Genomic DNA, 21600 nt, shown 5'->3' on the forward strand with positions numbered 1-21600 from the left:
TATATGAATAAGAAACAAACTATTTTATCAAAACACTGGTATTTCAGGATTTCATTGTTATAGGAACAATAGTTTCCTCACCTAATGTATGTTATAGCAGCTAGCATTTCCTATACCTCCTATATGTATACATATATAAAGCTGTTGCGATGAGCAATGTATAATTCATTTTAATATTTTTTTAAAATTTTGATCAGAACACAACATAAATGCATACATTTAAAAAAGAAATACCAGGTTCAGAGCAGTTTTATTTCATTATGTATTTTCACAAAACACTTTATTAACCCTTTCTTTTATCAACAATTCTACATGCTGAGCTAAATGCTATACATACAGAGGAAAGCCAGTCAGTCTCTGACCTCAAGTTTACAATACATTGGGATGGCAGACATATAATAAAATTACAAATAAATGTATCATTACAGCACTGTGAGAGAACAACAGCAAAGATCTAATATAGACTGGAGCAAGAGAGTTGGAGGACAGATTCTTCCAGAGCAGTGATATCTAAGGTGGAGAACAGATGTATGAGCAGAAACTAATTAATTAAAAATAAAGAAATAGCCCTTCAGCAAGGAGAACAACTTGTGCAAAGGACTCCAAAGTAGGAACAAGTTTGATGCCCTTGAAGAACAGACAGGAAGCCTGTGGGGCTAGACAGGAGTGAACCAGGGGAGGTGGGACAGGAAGTGGGAAGGGAGAGAGAAGAGGAGTTCAGCAGGAGATGGATCATGCCAGGCTTGAAGACCAGTAAGAATCAGCCATCTTAGTCTAAAGCATACACTGTCAACCAAAGGTGATAATGCCCCCTGAGGGGATAAAAAATTGGTTCCTTGGATGGGGAGAGGAAAGGACTTAGATAATAAAATGGACTGAGGTTCTTCAAAGAACCACAGCACATGTAAACAAATCTGTTTGCCATGACCTTTAGAGGAAAAATAACATGCTAGGCATATATTGTCACCTCTCTGAGAAAAATGTTAAGATCTGCAGGTTACATCCAAGACAAAACACCAGAATCCACTGGCTTTGTTGATTCAGTTGAACTTGCAAGAGGAGAGTGGAGTATCACTCAGCTTTTGTTGTAACCAATGGCAGAAGATCCCCAAAGTAAGCCTATTAGTTCAACATTCAAATAACTGTTTCCTGTCCCTGGCAAATGGTAAACTAGAAGTCTGAAGAGGAAGAGGTTGCCTCTCTTCTGTATAGGAAAAGCAGCACACACAAAGCAAGACAAAACACCAATGTTCACAGCAACATTATCCACAATGGCCAAAAGGTGGAAGAAACCCAACTGTTTGTCAACAGTAGTACAGAAAGACGAAACGTGCTAAATACACAAAATGAAGTATTATCCAGCCTTAAAAACGAAAGCAAGTCTGCCACAGGGTACAACATGGATGAAACTTGTGGACATTCTGCTAAGAGAAATAAATCACGGAGAGATAAACACCATATAATCCCACTTATATGAGGTAACTAGAATGGTTAAATTCTTAGAGACAGAAAATAGAATGGTATTGCTGGGACTGGTTGGGGGGAATGGGAAGTCATTTAACAGCTACAGAGTCTCAGTTTTGCAAGATGAAAGAGTTCTGTACAGTGGTTACATAACGATGCAAATGTACTTAATACAACTATACTTCACATTTAACCATTAAGATGTAAATTTTATTATATTTAACAATTATAATTTCTTAATTTGAGAAGTCAAAGTTAATTCTGAGTAGTTTTACAGTAATGTCAAAGACCCTTTGTTCACGTATATACACACAAGCAGAAAACTTAAAAGATCTAGGTCACATCTTGGAAGTCCGAAATCACTAGCAGAAATGAGGTTGAAACAAAAGCAAGAAAAAGAATATTCTGGATTCATGATAACGTTAGGTTATATTTTCAACTGTCTTGAATTCGATTTGGCCAATAAAACGTGAGCAGACACAATCACCTGTCACTGAGTGGAAGCATTTAATTGTCAGAGCAAGGCAGAGCAGAACTCGCCCTTCCCTGCCCTGACAGCTATGGAAGCGCCGGAGCTGCAGTCAGCAGGGATTCCTCAGCGCACACAATGGGCCATGCCCTCCTGACAACCCGCATGAGACGCATGGCTTAGATGTGTTAAGCCACTATGATTGTTTGTTAACACAGCCTCATCTAACCCATCCTGACTAATGTAGAGTTAAAAAAGTAAAAAGGGAATATGGGAACTTGAATTTCAGCTTAATCAATAGATACTCTTTAATGGTAAAAATCTTTTATTTCACTGCAACTGATTTCTGAAAGAAACTTCACAATGATCATTCTTCATTAAGTGTACCAGATATAAGCAGGAAAGGAAACATCTTTCCTCCATGTGTAAGACGACATCACAGACTGTGCATGACTCAGCGGCGAGCACGTGCCTGCTTTGTTTGGCCGGACTGTGATAGAGATGCGGGGGACATCCTGAAGAAGAGGCCCATGACACAGTTCCTTCCTCCCCTCCAAGAGCGGAGCAACAGCTACTGCATCACACTTGGGTAGAGAAGGTGTTCAGCAGCACGTCCTCTCCCTTTCAACAAGTGTCAAGTTCCTGAATGCTTTGGACAGTTTTCTAAATAAGTATCTGTTAATCTTCCAGGGGCATGTGACTCGAGGAGAAAATACACAGAAGCCAGTTTCCAGCAGGTTATGTGTGTGGGGTGGGGGGGGGGCGGGATTGAAGGGGATGTGTGGAAGGGCAGAGGGTTCTCCCTTCCCTTCATCCCCCAATCATTCTTCGGCTGCAGCTAAGGCTATTCCCAAACATCTGAAAACCATTTATAAAAAAACGGAGGTTACAACAAATAAAGACACTTTAAGCTGGTGGTTCAGATCTTTAGTTCATGATGTAACTAGACACTAAAGTAATAGTGTATGCTCTGGTGGGAAGAAAATCACTGAACTGAGTTCTGAAATGCGTGGTCCACTCCCATCTCCCTCACTAACAGACTGGGACGTGTTGCTCAGCTTCCTCAGACCCTACTTCTCTCCTCCATAAATAAGATAGACCAGACCAGTGTTTCCTGAAATGTGGTCTTTGGTCAAACTGTGTCTGGGAATCCTCTGTGCCAGGGGGTCCCCAACCTCTGGGACTAAAGCCTGATGATCCAAGGTGGAGTTGATGTAATAATAATAGAAATAAAGTGCATATAGATGTAATGTGCTTCAATCATCTTGAAACTATCCCACCCCTCCCCCGTCAGCCCCTGAAAACATTGTCTTCCACAAAACTGGTCCCTGATGCCTATAAGGTTGGAGACTGCTGCTCTATGGTACGTGGTGAGGGGAAAGGGGTATCTGTACCAAAGACACATTCCTCAGACGCATCTTTTTCTATGGAATCCAAATCTCCAAGAGTGAGACCCAGGAATTGGTTTTTCAAAATTTCTCAGTTTCTAGTCCCAAGTGTGTGTTCAGTAGCTTCAGTGACTCTTTCCAACCCTACGGACTGTAGCCCACCAGGTTCCTCTGCCCACGGGATTCTCTAGGTAAAGATACTGGAACGGGTTGTTATGCACTTTTCCAGGGGATCTTCCCAACCCAGAGATCAAACTTGTGTTTCTTCCAGCTCCTGCATTGTAGGCAGACTCTTTACAAACACACACACATGTGTGTGTGTGTGTGTGTGTATAAATGAATAACTTTGCTGTATACCTGAAACTAACACAACATTGCGAAGCAATTATACTTCAAAATTTTTGTAGTTTCTCAGCTTCCAGTTGCACAGCTTTAATCTTTGGGTGATCTTTGGAACTGTGCAGAAGACCAAACTGACTTAGGCACAATGAAGTTTCTAAACCAAGAGACTGAAGAATCTCTAAGGTCCCTTCTGGTTTTATAATTCTATAGACATGAGTAGAAATGAAAAGAAATATGTAGCTCCTGCACCACCCACTTATCCCCTTAAAAAAAATTAAAAGAAAGAAAAAAATGCTTAATTCTCTACATAGAGATCATCCTGGTACAAAATAAAATATTAAAACTGATACGGTATTACATACTAACCATTCAAAACTACTTCCCCATTCATTTCGCCTTGTCTCCCTTCCTCACTACAAAAGGCCGGAGACTCAATTGCACCTTGGAGAATAAATTTTAATACCACATATGATATTTTAAGGCCAGATCTTTACATCATGTTAACTCCATGTTCTCTCATAAAACTGTTTCCAAATATGAACATCAAAATTTGTAAACCAATAAAATATTTCTGTGCTGTATCTGAGCAAATAGGTTAGACTATTTATTTAAGCGAAGAATGTGAAATACAGTTATTGAAAGGCTGAAAACTAAAATATACAAACGAGGATGGAGAGAGTACCTATTACTGTGTGTGGCAACTAAGAGGCAGTCAGTCAGCATGAATTCTCTTCCCTGGAAAAAGTCTGACTCTCTAGGTGCAGAGGTGGTCAGTAAACCCAGAAGTAGAAGCTCGGTCGTAGGAACTCAAACCTAGTGTCTTTTTCCTAATACTGACCAAAGTTTTACTTACACTGGGAAACAAAACATATGAGTCACTGAAAAGTGAGCATAATAACCAGAACGATCTTTAATGGGATTTGGAAATGGATCAAGACAGGAAAATAGACATAATGAAAGAGAATAAATAGTGCTAACTTCCAGTTAAACATGGCAGGTTGAACACCATTTTTTTCCCCCATTCTCTCCCAAATGTCTGCTAAAATAACAGTAAATAAATAAAAATGACAAGAGAACTGGAAAGGACACAACAGCAGACAAAAGATGCCAATAAATTTTTGTAATATGGAAAGCTGGTGGAGGAAGTGTAACTGACTTAACAGAACTGCGCCTGCAACAGGATATAATGATGGGAAGGAAGCAAGACCATTTGGCCTGTAAAAGCTCAGACATGGAGGCACCTGATGCTGCCAAAGATGGGACTGAAGTTTTGGCTACCACTAGAAAGAGTGTGTTTCATGTTATCAAACAAAGACTGCTGAGTAGTAAAACTGAGAAAATCTTTCAGAAAGTATAATAAAAAGATAAAAATAAAGACAAGGTGATTTTAAGAAATATATGGTCAATCCAAGAAAAAATATTAACTGAAAAGAATTAAAAAAAAAAAAAAGGCAAACGCAGACAAGGCTGGCAAGAAAATTATCAAAGACATGTGAAAATAAATGTTTCCCAGTCTGAAGGCTGTAGACCTACTGAAGCGGTCCATGAAGACCCTAGCACACTGAATTCAAATAATCTACAGCAAGGCACAGCATCTTGAAACTGTGGTTCAGAGGTTGGTATATAATGACCTGTGGTCCAAATCTAGCACAGCACCCATTTTTGTAAATAGTTTATTGCAATTATTTACTTGGAACAACCAGGTTCACTCATTTCTGTATTGTCTATCACTGCTTTCCTGATGGGGCTTCCTAGGAGGCACTAGTGGTAAGGAATCTGCCCCTCAGTGCAGGAGACATAAGAGACCCAGGTTTAATCCCTGGGTTGGAAAGATTCCCCTGGTGGAGGGTGTGGCCACCCACTCCAGTATTCTTGCCTGGAGAATCCCATGGACAAAGGAGCCTGGCAGGCTACAGTCCACAGGATTACAGAGAGTCAGACACAGCTGAATCGACTTAGCACATACACATGCTTTCCTGCTATAATGGGCAGAGTTTAGTGGTTGTGGCAGAGATAGTATAGTGCACAAAGCCTAAAATATTTTCCCAAGGGAAATGAAACTTATGTTTGCACAAAATCTTGCACATGGATGTTTACGGTAGTGATATTCGTAAGAGCCCAAAGGTGAAACAACCCAAATGTCCTTCTGGAGACAAATGGATAAACTAAATATTATATATCCATACAGTGAAATATTATTCAGTTATAAAAGGAATGAAATACTCATACATGCTATAACTTGGAAGAATCTTGAAAACATGCTAAGTGAAAGAAGCCAGTCCTCCAAATTCACATATTACATGACTCCATTACATAACTGCATTCACACAAAAATCCAGAATAGGGAAATCTACAGAGAAAGAAAATATATTATGGTTGTTTGGGATTGGTGAATGGTGGAGAGTACAGGTAAGCTAAAGAGTACAAAGTTTATTGGGGTTTTTTTAGGTGACCAAAATTCCTAAAATTGACTATGTGATGGTACGCATATCTGTGAACATAATAAAAATTATTGAATTAAACACTATAAGGGGTGAATTGCATGATATATATATTATATCTCAAAGCTATTTTAAGGAAAGTATATTAAAAATAGAATAATAATATACTATTTGGCACACTGTAGTTATTACAAAATAGTAATACTGACCACTGGGTCTTTAAAATGTGATAAAATATTATGAAAAAATAATAAAAGGAGAATGAGAAAGAGAATTAGGAAATCACACCATGATGAAAATTTAATAGAATATAATAAATCACATTAAGGAATGCTGCAATAACAACAAAGGCACTATATTAAAAACACGAAGAATTAAAATGGTTATCTAATATTAATACAACCAAATGCAAAGTTGATTTCAGGACACAGACTATTACCATGGATAGATAAGGTCATTTTTAATAATGATGGAAGAGTCAAATTTGCCAAAAAGACAATTCTAAATGCTTATATAACAGAGATTCAGGACAAATAAAACAAAAACTGATAGAACTACAAGGAGATATAAACAGACAAATCCACAATGGTAGATGGAGACTGTGATATATCTCGCTCATAACTGATACTATATCAGTAAAGATGTAGAATATTTTAATAAAACTTTCAATCAACTTGACCTAAATGACATTTATAGAGTATTCCACCCAACAATAAATAGACCAATCTGGAAAATTTAGAAGAAACATATTTGTAGGAAGTTTAATTTTTTTTCAAATACACATAGAACATTTACCAAGACAAACTATATTCTGGGCCATAAAACAAATGTCAATTAACTTAAAATGATTCAAGTTATATAAAGTGTGTTCTCTGAATACACTGGAATTAAATGAAAAGTAAATAATTGAAGCATATCTGGAAAATCTCCAAATATTTAGAAACTAAACAATTCATTTCAAAATACCCATGGGTCAAAGAGGAAATCAAAGGGAAATAAAGTATTTTGAAGTGAAGAAAAATGAAAACATATTTATGATATGCCACTAAAACAGCACTAGAAAAAAATTTTTATTACTGGAAATCTTTGTTGGAAAACAAAATAAAAAGATCTTATATTAATAACCTCAGCATCACCTTGATACCATAAGAAACTAGAAAAATAAGAACTTATGAAATGCAAAATAGCAGAAGACAGAAAATGTGTCATTTTTAGTGTAAAAACCTTACATATTTTTGTTTTCGTAATCTATGAAATCAAAGCTGGTTCTTCAAGACCTATAAAATTTTTTAAGCCACTAAGCAGATTGATACTCGAGTATTCTTGCCTGAGAAATCCCATGGGCAGAAGAGCCTGGCGGGCTATAGTCCATGGGGTCAAAAAGAGTCAGACACAACTTATTAACTAAACCACCACCACTTCCAAGCAGACTGATAAAGAATAAATATATAACCAGTATCAGGAATGAAAGAGGTGACACAACTCCATGTGCTAATATTAAAAACGTAATAAAGGAGCAACATGAACTACTTTATGCCAAGAAACTCAACTGAAATGAAATAGACAAATTCATGACAGATACAAACTACAAAACCTAACTCAAGATGGAATATGAATAATAATATGAATGGCCCTATATCTACTTAAGAATTTAAATTTGAAGTTAAAAATCTTCACATTAAGCCAATTCCAAATCCAGATAGTTTCTCCGGTGAATTCTATAGAACAATTAAGGAAGAAACCACACACAATTTCTTCCAGATCATGAAAAGAAAAGGGTATTTCAACCCTGATACTAAAAACAGAAAATAACATTGCAAGAAAATAAAACTGCTGAACAATATTCTACATGGACATAAAGACAAAAGTTATAATCAAAATTTGGTAAATCAAACCCAACAATATAGAAAAAGGGTAATATATTGTTACCACATCAAGCTGATCCCAGGAGTGCAAAATGGGTTTAACATTCAAAAATCAATTGACATAATTCACTATATTAATAAACTAAAAAGGAAAAGTCATATAGAATATATTCAGAAAAATCACTTGACAGAAATCCAACATTCATCTCTGGTTTAAAAAAAAAAACTGCATATACAAAGAACAAGATGAATTCTGATAAAAGATATTTTCTAAAAAATCTACACGTAACATCATACTTTATGGTGAAATATTGAATTATTGTTCCTTAAGATTGGGAGTAAGCAAGGATATCTGTTCATATCACTTCTAGTCAATTGTGAACTGGAGGTGCTAGCCAATGTTATTAAACAGGAAAACAAAATGAAAGACATTCAAACTGGGAGAGAATAACTTTTTATTTGTATATGACATGATCACATGTGTAGAAAATCTGATTGAATATACCAAAACACTGCTACAACCACTATGTGAAGTTGCAGAAGATAAAAACAATACCCAAAAATCAATTGTTTTTATAAATTAACAAGGAAAAATCAGGAACAAAAATTTTTTTTAAGTGCCATCTAAAAGAACATCAAAAACATGAAATATTTTTAATAAATCTGACAGAAATATGTCAGATTTTTACACTAAAAATGACCACATATTGCTTAGAGAAATAGAGACCTAAATAGAGGTTTAGCATGCTCAAGAATCATGAAACTCAACATTGTTAACAGACTATGTCATTCAAAATAGATCTATAGATTAAAACACTCCCAATCAAATCCTTGAATGCATTAAAAAAAAAAAAGTTGGTAAACTATCTCTAAAATTTATATAGGGTAGCCAAATCAACATCCTTGAAAATGCAGAACAAAGTCAGAGAAATCACACTTCCTCAGTTTAAAATTTATTGTGAAGCTACAGTACTCAAAACGATGTACTAGCATAGCAACAGAAATACAATTCACCAGAACAGAATAAAGAATCTGAAAAATAGTTCCATGTATACAGACAGCTGATTTTTAACAAAGGTGCAAAGGCAATTCAGCAGAGAAAGGACAGTCTGGTTAAAAAAATCTTGCTTTAAAACAATTGAAAATCCATGGGTAAAAAAATGAACTTTGACCCATATCTTGCACCACATACAAAATTAATTCAAAACTGCACATAACCTAAATGTGAGACATAAAAATTATTAAGGAAAAAACCTGTGTGATCTTTTGATCTTATTTCTTAAGAATAAAAGCAAAACCACAGTTTACCAATAAACAATAAATTTAACTTCATCAAAATTAAAAACTTCTGCCCATCAATATACCATATCAAGAAAATGAAAAGACAGGCCACAGCCTGGGAGAAAACATTTGCAAATGATAAAGGAGCTATAGCCAGAATACATAAAAAATTCTCATAACAGAAAAAAACCCAATGAGAAATAGACAAAATATCTGAATATACATTTTGCCTAAAACATTACATAAATAAATCCATGAAAAAAATGCTCTAGGTCATCAATCATTAGGGAACTGCTCATTAGAACCCAGAACAAGCTTCTAGTATACCAATTTGCATGGCTAAAATCAAAGCCTGACCTCAGCAGGTGCTGGCAAGGATGCAGAGGAATGGCATATTGCAACCTTCTGAAAAACTGGCAATCTCTTAAAAAGTCAAACATATACCTACCAATGATTCAGTCATCCCACTTTTGAAACAAAACTACATCTCCATGCAAAGATATATAAACATATCTTTATAGCAACTTTCTTTGTAAAGCCAAAAACTGGAAACACACAGTCCATAAATAGGTGAATGCTGATGGACAACAAAGTATAATGTTTCCACATAATGTAACACTACTTAGAAAGAAACAAATTATTGGGAACATGCTACAGCATGGATCATCTCAAAAAGAGAAAAAAACTATGCAGAGTGGCAGGAAAAAAAGGGAGGGGGGAAGTGGTAATCTACTCTGATTTCATTTACATAAAATTCCAGAAAATGCAAACTACAGTGACAGAAAGTAGATCACCATTTGCATGGTGATTTAGGGTGTGAGGAAGGGTAGCACGAAGGGATTACCATTTAGAAAGATGGTAACAATGCCCCTATATGCGAGACAGCAAAAGACACACAGATGTATAGAACAGTCTTTTGGACTCCGTGGGAGAAAGCAAGGGTGGGATGATTTGAAAGAATAGCATTGAATCATGTATGTTATCATATGTGAAACAGATCGCCAGTCCATGTTCGAAGCACGAGGCAGGGTGCTCAGGGCCAGTGCACTGGGATGACCCTGAGGGATGGAGTGGGGAGGGAGGTGGGAGGGGGGTTCAGGATGGGGAACACATGCATATCCATGGCTGATTCATGTCAATGTATGGCAAAAAAAACACTACAATATTGTAAAGTAATTAGCCTCCAATTAAAATAAAAATGAAATTTTAAAAGGGATAATGAGGAAACTCTGAGGTGATGGTGTCACAGGTGTGTGTATATATATATGTCAAAACTTATTAAACTGTATAGTTTAAATATGTGAAACTTACTGTATGTCAAAAATAACTCAAAATACTATAAAACAAATAAACAAGAAAAAAATGTTGCCTTTGGGACATGGGATCTGACGTTAGGAGAAAGATTAGGGAAAAAACAGGGTCAGAAATTGCTGTATTTCTTTATAAGCCCTTAGTAATATTTTTTAACCATGAAAATTATTATCACAGTAAAAATAAAAAATAAAACAAGAGCAAGAACATATAAGAGAACAATAAAAGAGAAAAGAAAATGTTTCCTTCAAGGTCTTTAGTTGAAACTCAGGTGCCGGCAAACATACAAATTTTTTCCAACCATCCTGTTTTTAACCTCATTACCAAATTCCTAACAAGGGTAGGATTTAGAATACCACAGTAAGTCAAAATATTCAATGTTAGTATTTGAATAAGCTATCATTGGCATGCCACCATAAGAACATGAATTGCCACTAAGTGACATTTTTAAGCAATAGTAATGGATTTGTGCTGATCTAGCCACAATCCTCTCCAACAACCTTGTTTATTTTTACAGTGGATTGCTACAGATGACTTGTAGAAATCATTAAGTAGTTGGTAACCTCTAGTGGTTAAAACAGTTAATTGTGTACTTCCTTACCTGGGAGCAATTTGGGCAATGGGATGAATTTGAGTTCAGCTGATGAAGTGAAATTGATATCAGTAAAATAATCAGTTTCTTAAGAACCCAAAGAGTAAGCTACCTTCCAGTTGCACAGGGAAAGAACTGCAAGTTAGGAGGGTAACTCAATCAGGATCAAAGAGGAATAACCCCTGAAAGCAGAAATTCAGTGAGATTTCTGAATAATTTTTATTTGTATTAAAATTTTTCTTTGGACTTTGGTAATATAACTTAGGTGTAATTCGGTTTAGGGAGCCAGAACCTCTTAAGCAAAGAGCCTCCTTTAACTATGGGTGCAATATATACAAGAGTTTTGATAAGTCTGGTAGTCATGCCTTCATGTACTGAGTGCTCTGAAGAAAAAAACATTTAAAGAATGTATAATATAAATTCCAAACAGTGTTCCAATCCTTTGGCACTGGCTATTGGTTTGATTTCTTCTTGATTTGATACTAAGTATCCTCAAGTTTCCAGTCTGTTAAATTCACTGATAAGGTATAAAATTCATGTAGTTTAAAAAAAAAAGTGTTAAATTGTGTTGCAAGATCAGCTGCTTCTGACCAACACCTAAGTATTATATCTAAAGCATACTGCATTCAATAAGAATACAGAACCCATCTACCAATTTAAATCCTCTTCTATCCCTTCCCTGACAAGTTTAGTCAGGCTTCACACATGTGGATAGCAGCCCTGCCAAGCGGAACAAGAAAAAGTCATTTGAAATTAAGCAATAAACCACTTCCAACACACACACACACGGCTCAAATCTGCTTTCATCATCTTCACCCAGAAGAAAGTTGGTTCAGAAGAAAAGCAAGGAGGAACAGGTGTGTAACACGGGGAAAATCAGTTTGTCCTAAATGTCAAGAGGGCACCAAACGACTTGAAATAGGTCTAAACAAGTCCAGTGTTTAAAATGCATGTATATATGTGTGTGTGAATATATATATAGGCAGTCTGTTGAAGTATATTTTTAAAAACCACCAACAACAAATACACAAGTCTAAGAAACTACTTCATGCATCTTTGCATATTCTTTAGCATCTTTGCTGGTTTCAAATATTACCAGATAGTTTACCAAAGTATCAAGGATAAGGCAGGATTTCTACCCTTATGATTATTTTAAAGTAAGACACAAAGTGTTCAGTCTCGAATTGGGTTAGATGCCAACCTGCCTGGGGATGCTAGAGCTAGCAGTTCCTTCTAGAACACAGGCCAACACCCTCATTTTACAGATAAAGAAATAGAAGGTTCAGGGCCTTGACTAAAATGACACATCTAGTTAGGGACAGAGCCAGGACTGGAAGCTGCATGTTAACCCTCTCTCCCCTAGCATGTCTATTAGGCCCTCTTTACAGTTCTCCCTTGAGTTTCTTTTTGGGCTGATGACTCTGTTAGAACAGGTCACTGTAAGGCAGGTCATTTTGACACCATGGTTTTCAACCCAGCTGCATAATGAAATCACCTGGGAGCTTTATAAGCCCCAGTGTTCCACCTTATCATCATATACCCCTCAAGGATGTTGATGCAATTCAGCTAGGGTGGGAGCCTGGCCCCAGGAGGATCTAGAGCTCTCATAGGCAATCCTACCACGCAGCCACCTCTGAGAAGGCCTGCCCGTGGAGTAAGGCATTTGGGGAATAAAACTGGCTCATAATTAACACAAGGTTTTGCAAGGGTTTTTCTGGGCTCCAATCTAAGCAGGTGTTCCCTGTTGAAAATCTTTATCACTTCTTAGCCTAGTCTCTGCCTGTCAGGTTCCATTGGGCTCTGGGCCCTTCTTAGCCCTCATTCTTGGTCCTTGCTCATCCTCTAAAAGTCCACCAATGCAATCAAAATGATCATTAAAACAGAAATCTGAAAACAAGTTTCAGAAACTGTTAACTAAAAGCAAAGGAAGGAAATCCCCCGATTTGGACAAGTCTCCATAAGCAAAACAGAGGAAAGGGAGGCTATCTGGCGATAATTCCGGCCAAGAGTACTTGGGCATTTTCCCAGAATTACCCAAGTAATCCTGTGAAAAGCAAATCTGTGTAGGCTAAATTATGTACAAACTGCCTAAATCATGAGTTTTAATCAAAAGTTACCTGACTCTCCAAATCCTGAAAGCCAAGGACACCACACGCATCACGGGGTATAAATGACCCCCGCCCCCTTCCCCAAAGCAGCTCTCTCCAGGGTCTTTGCTGTAATAAACCAGAGCCAAGCCAACTGTGAACTAGACACCCTTCCAGGGCTCTTCTGCTCTGCCTCGGGCCAGAGCCCATCCGGTCAAGAGAACTCAGTTCCTATAACCCATCTGGCTTGGGAGAAAACTCTAGGAGTATGTGAAGGGGGTGTGGCGAGGGCGAGTCCCCCTGCACCAGCCACCACGACCACCTATTCGCCACTGCAGAGCGTCATGGAGCCCACCTGGTCTGCCATCCACACACCATACAACCGCCCCCAACTCTACCGGACGCGGGTGGCCCTAAGGTGACAATGTCAGAAGTTTACTGGGCCGGAGGAAGGACAGAAATGAGGAGCCTTCCCAGAGCCGCCTCAGCCTCCGCCAGAAAAGAGAGAAGGGATTCCTTGAAGAACTGACTGTCCAGAAGGGTTGCCGGGGTCGCGGGCTCCCTGGGACAGGGCCGCACCCAGACTCAAGCGCCACCTCTTCGCCTCGATTCTGCCCAACTGGAGGCAGGACCAGGGCGTGGCGGGAAGCCGGGACGCGGCCCCAGGAGGCTGGGCAGAGACTCAGCTCAGGGGCTGATACCGCCAGCTCCGGGACTGCGGCGAGGGGCCGCCTTAGCTCCAACCCCGCGCCACCTGTCCCAGCTCGGGTGGCAGCGCAACCCTAGGACAGTCCCTGACCAGAGTGAGCGCGCCCCGAGCTCTGCAGCACTTTCCGCAGTAGCACAGCCTACGAGAAAGTGATCAGGAGGGGGAGGGGACACAAGACGCGCAAACTGCCCTACCTGTCCGGCGACGCAGAGCAGGCACCAGGTGCCGCCGAGGATGCGGGCCAGGAGCCCCGAGCGCTGGGGCGCAGCCAGCCGGGCCATGGTCCCCCAGCGTGGAGGGAGGGGAATCCTAGACGAGACCCCACCCTACAAGCGGCAGCCGCGTCCCGCGTGGGCTCCGGGGCTCCGCGTCGGCGGGCTGACGCGGGATGTGAGCCTGCGGAGCAGAGCTGAGCTGGGGCGGCCGCGCGTGCTCCGAGCCTCCCTGCGGCCGCGGAGCCGGCGGCTTTGAATGGGAGCGCGTGCGCTGGGGGTGGGGGCGTTATTTGTGAATGTGCTGCTTGTCTTGGCTCCGGATGGTTCGCGCTCCCCCTTCCCCCCCGCTCCCCCAGCACCCCCTCCGGCCCCTGCTCCTCCCCTCCTGTGTCAGCCCAACGAAGGCGGGGAGCGCAGACACCCAGCCGCCCCGGCAGCGACCGCTGTGCGCGTTTCGGGAAACCCGAGCGGAGCTAGGCGCTAGTTCTATTTATTTATTCTTTATAAAGGCGGGGGGAGTCTTGCGTGGCACACCTTGTTCACGTTGGGAATGCCTCCCTGCCTGTCCTGGGAGCGTGCGGGATGAGAAGCTAAGGCTTTCCCCGGATGCTGGCGCTTTCCCGGGAACGAGACCAGAGAGCCAGTACGCCTTCCCTGGAGCTCGGCGCGCTTCAACCGCCCTGGGAACTACGCAAGACCTTCAGGGAGTGGGGAAGGGTTTGTGTGTGGGGTGGCTGGGGTGAGTTTCTAAATCTCAAGACCCCACACAAAGATTTGGGGAACCAAACTCTGGGCGCGCAGAGAGATACTCCCGTGGAGTTAATTTGTTTGGCATCCTGGGTCTGGGGTCCCTGACTCCTAGGTAAGGACACAGAGACTCAGGAGCCGGTATTACACATAGGGAGCCCAAGAAACGGGTTGAGTGAGAATGAATTTGCTTGCTATCTTCTTGTATGGATGGATTTCTGAGGGGCAAGCCAGGACGCCCCCTTCTCCAGTGTAGGCAGCACTCTTAATTAGATTCGAGGCTTCCATGCTTTCTTCCAGCAAAAAACAAACGTCTTGCCCTTTTGAAGTTCTTTGCCACTGAGACCCAGGCTCATCTATTCCTGAAAACCTGACGCTCCAGGGCCAGCCTTCCAAAGCATCTTCATAAGAAATCAAGTCCCCCACCCTTCTTCTAACCATCTTCCAGGCCACTCCACCCCTCTCAAACCTTGGCAGTGAGCTAGCAGAGGCGGAGGGCTGGCCCCACTTCAGTGAACTCCGTATGATAAGAGGATTCAGCCCAGTGCTGGTGAAATAACTTTTCTGAAGTTCCCACGTGTGCCCACTGGGATGAACCCTGCATAAGATGACGATGGGGCCATACTCCTCAGCAACTATTCATCAGTCCACATATTCCAAAAGCCAAGCACTGTGCTTAAACATTGTAGCTCATCAGTGATCTGGAATATTCAGATCTCGCCCATGTTAGTTGCCTAAACAGACCAGACACAGACTGCAGACAATGAGAGGCACAGTCCTCCAGGCAGAAGTGCCCATAGGAAGTGAATGTTACATGTGCCAGCAGGAGCATTTGTGCCCAGAATAGTGGGAGTTTGTTCTTGTATATAGTAAAGGAGCTAGTTATGTGTATATGAGTTATGAGTTCCCAAGGTGCAAAATAAAAAAATCAGTAGAAAAAATTATTTTCATTTGAGTTTAGAATCCCAGAAAGTCAGAGTTGGAAGGCCCAAATCTTTAGAAAAATTTTAAAAGGAATTTGGGGCCAGGTTTTCAACTTGAATTGATAAAGAGTCATGTACGGATGTGAGAATTGGACTATAAACAAAGCTGAGCACTGAAGAATTGATGCTTTTGAACTGTGGTGTTGAAGAAGACTCTTGAGAATCCCTTGGACAGCAAGGAGATCCAACAAGTACATCCTAAAGGAGATCAGTCCTGAATGTTGATTGGAAGGACTGATGCTGAAGTTGAACCTCCAATACTTTGGCCACCTCATGCGAAAAACTGACTCATTTGAAAAGACTCTGTTGCTGGGAAAGATTGAAGGCAGGAGGAGAAGGGGACAACAAAGGATGAGATGGCATCACCAACTCAATGGACATGAGTTTGAGTAAACTCCTGGAGTTGGTGATGGACAGGGAAGCCTGGTGTGCTACAGTCCATGGGGTGCAGAGTCGGACACGACTGAGCGACTGAACTGAACTAACCAACTACATACCTAAACCCCAACGAGCTTGGCCATCTAGTTCCATAGCCACATTTTTATTTTTAAATGGGTGAAGAGACTAAGTGGTTACATGTAGTGCATCCTCTGTTAGTTTGCTTGGTTATTGTCTTTCTCCCCTGTTAGAAAGAGTGAGGCTTTGCACAAGTCACTTAAAAGGCAGCTGAATTTATTCCTATCTTAATGTGGTGAGGGAGGGGTGAGCTTCTATTTCTTGAAAAAGAAGGTAACAGAAGGATCAGAGATTTAAAGCTAAATAATAAGGCAGTAAAGTATAGGGTAAAAAGGTGGTAGAAAGTCTAAAAGGAGGGAGACCAGCTAAGAAGATGCTGCCTTAAACCAGCCATGCGATGATGAAGGCTTCCATTACTGGAGATGCATTCCAGCTCCTGGACAACAAAGTGTGTTCAGAAAGCCAGATAGAGAAGGAAAGCATTATTTGTTCTATATAACCTGAGTAGATGGTATATACACTTAGAGCACCACCATACTAGAGGTCCAAGTCCAGATCCTTGAGACCAGACTGAAATGTTAACAGATAGCCTGATTCTGTTGACTGATTCCTGCTCAAAAAATCTTACAAGGGGAAGGGAGAGAGAGTTTGGAATGGATATGTACACACTGCTATATTTAAAATGGATAACCAACAGGGACCTACTGTATGGCACAGGGAACTCTGCTCAGTGTTATGTGGCCACCTGGATGGGAGGGGAGTTGGAGGAAAATGGATATATGTACCTATATGGCTAAATCCTTTCCCTGCTCACCTGAAACTACCACAAGTGTTTGTTAGTCGGCTATACCCCGAAGCAAAATAAAAAGTTTTTTAAAAATCTGTAGGTCTTTAGATTATTTTCCAATCAATAAACATCGATAGTTTAAGAAATAACTGAATGAAATGGAACAAAGTATTCTCAGTATCCACTGAAGATCAAGTTTCCTTGATACTGCATAAAATAGAGGGAGGATGCTTTAAAACAGATGTTTTTCCTTAACAACTTAGTGACCTCAGTGTAACACAGGAAGAAAAATGTCACATTCTTCAGGTACTAGAATACACATGGAGTATTAGAAGACCCCAGCCACCATTAATACTTCTTCATCTCACTCCAGTCCTAGTCTTTCCAGAGCCTCTGCTCTGGACCACAAGGCCTTTCATTGGAGGCTTGCAGCAGATGTGTTTTGGCGTCACAAGTCAGAGCTCTTAAAGAATCATTTTATTGGAACGTTGTTGGAATATTAGAATACTTGATTCTAAGCTTGACTCTGAGTCTGCCTGTTGATGTCAGGGCACTTCTCCACTGACTCCCACTATGTCCCAATCCTTTCTTCATCCCTGTCTTTTCTTCTGTACCTTTTTATCGAGCATACTTCCCCCTAACCCCACTCCTGGGGCCCATCATTTCAATAACACTCTTTCAATACCCTACACACCTTCGCTTCTTGGTCCTGCCCTCCAGGAGCCCAGCACTGCAGGGGAAAGACACAGAATAGAGCAGATAAATGTTAGTTACCAGAGCACCATCTTCACCCACCTCAAATGGACCCTCAGCATTGCCCATCAATCCTCCTGGTCCATTCACTCTTTTTCTGTTTCATTGCCTACAATGACTATTTCAAAAGTTCCCCGAATCTTCAGTTCCTCTTTATCTCCTCCCTTTCAACAGATAATGCAGAGCCCCAACTTTACAGAGAAAACTGCATGAGTTGAATGGGAACAACTTCTACATTTACCTTTTCCCACCAAATCTACTTATACCCACAAGATCCTCTCGTTTCCTCTGTTAGTCAGTCCCTCCACAGGGCTCTGGGTCTAGTCACTCCTTACCTTCAACTAGTGAGGAAACTCACTACAAATGTTCCCTCTTTTCTACCGTATGTTCAGCAACCCCCTGTACACGCTCTCCAACTTTCCAATACTCAAACTTGGTCCAGCCTCTACCATATATAAATAAACAAAGAAACGAATTACTCTCCTTCAACTACCTGAGATCTTTGCTTTATAACCGGACTTCTGGAGGGTTTCATTTATGCCCTTTCTTGTTTTCTCCCTATTTGATCATCAGTCCATTCCAGTCAGAACTCGCCACCATCACTCTAGAAAAATGGAACCTGCTCCAGACACCAGTTACTTTCATACTGTTATGTCCAATGAACATCAATTGGTCCTCCATCCTACTTGTCCTTGTAAAACCAAAGGAATGGTGGATCATTCCTTCATTCTTGGCTGTTCCTCAGACATTGGTGTGCTGCTCCTAGGAATATATCTGTCATTCATTCTGTACCCTTCCCTCTCAATCTCCAGTATAACTCATTGCAAGTCACTCCCGTACTGAGTTGGATTCCTTAATTATATGCACTCATGTATCTGCATTATTTTTCTTCATATAAAATTTATTCTGGTTTATAACTGTACTTTTACAAATGTGATCAGTTGACCAAAATGTGTCTTTCCTTCTATTAGGTGGTAAATTCTAAACAGTTCATCACTGTGATTCCAATGCTTATCCAGTTCAAATGCTCCTAATACATCATGTCTGACAAAAATTGAAATCTGTTGACTTAATTAATAAATGAATAAACTATTTCAGTTTATTTATCATTTAAGTTTTAGTTTATTCATTATTTAAGTTTCAGCTGTCCTGGAAACTTAGCCATCAAGTGAGACACAAACTGAAAGTCCTTGAGGACAAACTTCATACGCTATTCACCTTTATCCTAGAACCAATGTAAGTCCTAAAAACATAGCAGGTACTCAGAAAAGAAAAAGACAGGTTGACTGAGTGGGCAAAATTCACTAATGGAATGGAATGCCTCTTTATATAAATTTTTAGGCAAACTCCAAATAAAGATCCACAAGCCATATAATTCTTGAAGTGATAATAAAACATTCCAACAACCCTTCCTGCTTTTAAAAAATAAAATGAAGTTTGGTACCAAGCCAGTTGTGTTCCTCATCATCACCTTGAAGTTTCCCCAATTAGGAGGAAACAGAAATAAAATAACAAAAACAATATAAATAGAAAGTCCACAATACAAAAATTATATACCTTCTTAAAAAGCATATGATAAAAAGGAATTCAGTAAATACTTAGAAGCAGGAGGAATCAAGAGGTACACCTTCTGTCACCTGCAGTTAAGGTTTATCTAAATTATTTCTTGTTAGTATATCATGTACATTATAAAATATTCACCAAGAAAGGAATTTTCTGATAACTGGCTCAAATCCTGATTCATTCCCCTCTTGGTCTTTAACTAGCTGGAAATGCTCTTCTTGTCAGGCTTTATTTGCCTCGGTAGACAAGCAAAACACAGAGCAAAGCTGTTCAGTCAAGCAAAATGTTCATTTTTGACAAGTTGAATGTCACACACTTGGTTCAAGGAAAATATACATACCTGAATTATACTAGAAGTCTTCTCACTTGAGTGAAGCTGTTTCAACAATATTCCAGTCCATAGAGACATGTGGCTTCAACCATTACAAACTGTTAAATTATGTGCATAATAAAAAAATGATAGGAAACATAAAGTAGTATGTTTATATCTCACAGAAATGACTCAAAACTATATTTCAAGAAAGTAAACACTGGAAAGCAGCGGTTTTACTGACTCTGCCCCAATTTCATCTCTGTTCTAATTTTGTCTTTTATATGAACACACAGATTTTTTTTTAAATTTTGGCTACTCTATTTCTGTGTTTTTAAATTATAGGCATAAAGATTAGCTGGAACTAGAGTTAGATGAATTAACATTCAAATCGACATAGTTAAGATTATTTCTGCTTCCTTCTAAGGGAAAAACGCAGTGTCTCATGAGGGTTATAACTTATCAGCAGACTTATCTTTCCATTCTATAACACTGAGTTACTGGGGAGTGTTTGTGGTCCCAATGATTTTCTGGCATCCATATGACTGCATTCATGATACTGTGTTGGTAATGCTCATACTTAATCTCTTGATGTTGGCTTGCAGGAGTCTCAAATATAAAATGTGACAGCATTTGTTTTTCTTACCACATAAAAAATGACATCACAAACTGTTAAGAGGTTAAACCATATATTATGGCTTCATTTCAGAGTCACCGTTTGCGTCATATGACTGCCCAACAGGGACTGAATCTAACACACTTAACATTCCTGCGTCTAATAACATATATAAGCTCCTCTGGGTGAGGCCCGTTGGGTGTGGTTTTATCACACAGAAAATCTTATATAATAATAGGCTTTTCACAAAATTGTCATTCTTTCTCCATGTTGAAGGATTTGTCCAAATAACACAGCAAAGGACAGCAGAGATTATAAAGAAATCAAGAAGTTGCATTTAGAAACACACATTTTCATTCCATTCATCTTCTCTGGAGAATTCAGATACTGTTTACCTGAGCTTGGCAACAATTTTTCCGTAAGTCCACTAGTCTGTCAACAGTGATATTCAGTTTCTGTTTTGTACAAGCCGTTATGAAAATACATAAAAAAAGTAAAATATGTGACCCTTGTTCTGTCAAAATTCATAATTAAAGTTTGCAAAATACATATATGAAAGAAATTTCCATCCCCCAAATATCTATTCTCCATTTTTTTCTTAAGCCCTTTGAAAGCATTATATCCTATCACAGTCATTTTCGTATCCTTAATTCCTACCACACAGCAGGCACTCAATAAATGTTTGATGAACTGCACTGAACACTTATTTTAAAACCCCAGGGTGGGAACTGCAAGGACATACCCTGATTCTGCATTTATGACTAGCTTCCCAAAGCCCCTGTCAGAGTATGTCAATGAGCAGAATCCTTATTTCTCTGAAGTCCTGACACAGCGCGCTTTGAGATGCAACTTCCACTATCATATAGAAAGTACCAGTGGTTAGTACGTGTTGCGTTACTCACTCAGTCGTGTCCAACTCTTTGCAACCCCATGGACTGTAACCTGCCAGGTTCGTCTGTCCAGGCAAGAATTCTCCAGGCAAGAATACTGGGTTACCATTCCCTTCTCCAGGGGATCTTCCTGACCCAGAGATAGAACCTGGGTCTCCCACACTGCAGGCAGATTCTTTGCTATCTGAGACACCAGGGAAACCCCCAGTGGTTTAGTAGGTAGTTGTCAAGTCAACTAACTCAACATTTTGTTATAGGAGTTCGCCCTATATATAAAAGAATGCCTTTTTAAAAATGCAAGCCGTTTGTGTGTTTTGGTATATTTTGTTTC

The sequence above is a fragment of the Oryx dammah genome, unplaced genomic scaffold, assembly GCF_014754425.2.
Source record: "Oryx dammah isolate SB20612 unplaced genomic scaffold, SCBI_Odam_1.1 HiC_scaffold_1, whole genome shotgun sequence".
Lineage (NCBI taxonomy): Eukaryota > Metazoa > Chordata > Mammalia > Artiodactyla > Bovidae > Oryx > Oryx dammah.